The 3,194-nt window shown below is 38.8% G+C and overlaps 1 protein-coding gene across 1 annotated transcript in view; it reads right to left on the bottom strand.

Moving 5' to 3' along the window:
* Hpse2 (heparanase 2 (inactive)) overlaps positions 1 to 3,194 on the bottom strand; it is a 905,948-nt gene that overhangs the window by 393,642 nt on the left and 509,112 nt on the right. The gene's annotated exons all lie outside the window — the stretch shown is intronic.

The following is a 3,194-nucleotide window of genomic DNA, read 5'->3' on the forward strand; positions in this document are numbered from 1 at the left end:
ATAAATAATTTAATCATAAATATATCAACATATTTATAAATAAAAATTTATACATAAAAGTAATTTTTAGGGGCCAGGGAGATAGCTCAGTAGAATAAGCGCTTGTCTGGCAAGCACAAGGGCCTGAGTTCAATCCCCGGTTCTGAAAAAAAAAAAAAGAAAGAAGAAAAAGAAGTGCTTTTTTAAAAAAAGTAATATTTAAAATAGTAAATGGGAAAAAAGAACATCTCCTATCTATAGCAGAAATACCATTTAACAATAAACAATGACGTAATAAAGAAACTAAAGATGACTTCATCACGGCCAGTTATAGGAAGAGATGTGCCAGGAAACTCAGAAGAAGGTTACTAGGAAGCGCAGCTACTCAGAACTAGGAATACAAACTGAACCAGATGCAGGAAAGCAACCCAAAGGAGAGGGCTACTAGATAAGAGCCCAGCATCAGGGCAACAGGACTGCCCTGGGTCACACACTCCCTGACACCCAGGCCCAGGGAGCATACCATCTAGGGAGAGGCTCTAATGGCTTAGGGGAGGCAGCCAGTACAGCAGTGGTAGCCAAACCATTGAGATGGTTCCTAGTGTATCCACTCTCCCCGCTGGGAGAGGGAATTCAGAGAGTGAGATTTTCCCAAATTAATGCACCAAAGAAACTGAAAGCCAGAGAAACATCTGGAAGATGGTGACTGAGCTAGCACTGGTGGGCCCTTGAGAATGTAAATAAAAAGGGCATGGTCTCAATTAGGGACCCAGATCCAAATACTGAGAGAACTGCAACTTAGGGAGTTGCAGGTGTGCAGGAGTTATGACCAACGAGACCCTAGGGAGAAAATCAATTGCAGCAGAGCCAAAACAGTCACTCTCGTATTGTTCCCCTAACACTGGGGAGCTCTGTGCCTGCAAGATATCCTCCCCACTGTGCACCATTAAGAACACCTTCCCCCACTTCCAGTCAAAAGTTGCTAAATACGAGGAGACCTAGGCACCACCGAGTTTATGGGCTGGATAGTGATGTTCTGTGGAGAGAGAGGACCAGCCAAAGGCCAGAGAGGCAGGCTTAACCATGGGATGGTACTCTCAGCCAAAGGAACATACAAAAAAACAAACCCCATCTTAAAAATAAACATACTTTAAAATAAAGCCCTGGAGATTGTCATGGAGGAAAGGGATCAGAGACCATAAATTAAGAAAACCATTTAAGAAATCAGCAAGTCTGGGTTCTATTCCAACCAAACTGCAACTCTCCATATCTGACTCAAATGAAAATATCTGATCATAAGACAAAGGTGAAAGCCTCTGGCTAGCCATGCATGCGAGCGAGAAACTGAGATCTAGTTGGCTTTATAGATACTGTAACTCTGGTAGTGGTTCTTTTCTTGCAACACAATGATCCACCTTACACTAAGTAGGTTGAAGAGGTATTTATATACCAAAACATAACCAGAGCACGATCACATCACAAAGAAACATACACTAACTAAACGAGTATATATATTAGCAAGAGAGCTTTCCTTTAATTAATTTAAATTCTAAAAACACATGCTCAATCACACAGACCCACAGACATACACAGAGATATTGCACACAAGGAGACACACACACACACACACACACACACATCACATGAGAAAATAAGGAAGAAAGATGCCTCTAAAAATTCTTTGTAAAATTTTTTATTTATTTATTTGTTTATTTATTTATTTTGTACAGGGTCTTGCTACACAGCTCGGACTTGTAGTGATCCTCCTGTCCCAGCTTCCCCACAGCTGGGATTACAGAAAAATAATAAGAAATCGTTAATTATCCCCAGTATAATTTTGCCTGAAACTCTGTTTTCTTTTTTGTAGATATTTTCTCCCATGCCTTTTGATCTCTGAATTATTGCAGCTACATCCCCCACTCTGCTAGTCTTTCATATCAACATTAGTAGTATACTTAGAAAATAAGATAACCCATTTTGTAAAGAACTATATGTGTCTACTTACATATTTAGAATGACTTTCTTTTTGCCTGCTGGGTGGTATGTGAAGCAGTTCAAAGTCTTACTGCCTAGTATCTTGGACTATTTTCATTGTTACTTAAAGTAGTTTGAGCCTGTCAAGAAGCAGACACTCAAACAGGATTAGTTATACCAGAGATTTACTGGGGGAAGCAAAGATAGTGGAGAGTTAGTGAAGATGAAGAAATCCTATGGATTAGATGCTGTGGAAAGAGAAAATAAAGATGTATACTATAGGAAGAATCTTAGATTACAGCATGGTTCAAAACAGTCATGCCTGTATGGAGGTGTCAACCAAGTAAGAAAAGTCATATAACTTTCTAGAATGAACTTGGCTTATTATCTTTGGTCATCATAGGAATTGTGAATTAGGAAATGAACATATTAATAAAGGGAGAAGGGCAGCAGCTTAGAGCCATTGATCAATCTTGTTCTTTATAAAGGGCATTCAAGTGGTACATCTTCATGGCTGCCATATGTGCATACAGAGAGAGAGAGAGAGAGAGAGAGAGAGAGAGAGAGAGAAATTCCTAAGGATTGGACTCTATCATACCATATTTATTATAATGCCTTATTTGCAATACAGCTGTACAACTTTTATTAGTCAGTTAAAAGAAATGTCCCTAACTTTTATTACTGCTTTAAACTATTTTTGTTGTTGTTGCTCTATGTTTTTATATTTTCTTGGTTCTATTTAGTAGATGTTTCTGTAGATTGGTAAGGTCAATACTGGTTTGTTTTAGTAGTTATAGTACTCATACCATAATTATAGATTTGTTTTCTATGAATAAGGCTGGTACTTTATTGGTTCTTAGGGATTAACAATGTTCAGCTTGTATTTGACACTATAATTGATGCTTATTTTATAACTATAGTATCCAACCTGACAGAGCTGGTGCTCTTTTGTTCTCTTGGGATGCCAAATCTGGAATAAGTTGAGGTCATTAGCAATACTGTTGCCCATTACTGGAAAACGGTGTACTGGGCCAAATATGCTACAACCTCCGGCTCATGTAAAAAGACACGGTTGAATCCAGAGACACAAACAAAGACCAATAGTTATCTATGCCTGTAGGACAAAGATGAAAAATAGATATTAACTATAGAGGTTTCCATTACAATCAACTCAAAAGCCTCAATACACCCAGTCCTAGCCCAGGTCCGGTGAGTGTGTGGAGAGCTTCCTGCTACCCTGC

Source organism: Octodon degus, unplaced genomic scaffold (genome assembly GCF_000260255.1).
Source record: "Octodon degus isolate 3935 unplaced genomic scaffold, OctDeg1.0 scaffold00010, whole genome shotgun sequence".
NCBI classification, from domain to species: domain Eukaryota; kingdom Metazoa; phylum Chordata; class Mammalia; order Rodentia; family Octodontidae; genus Octodon; species Octodon degus.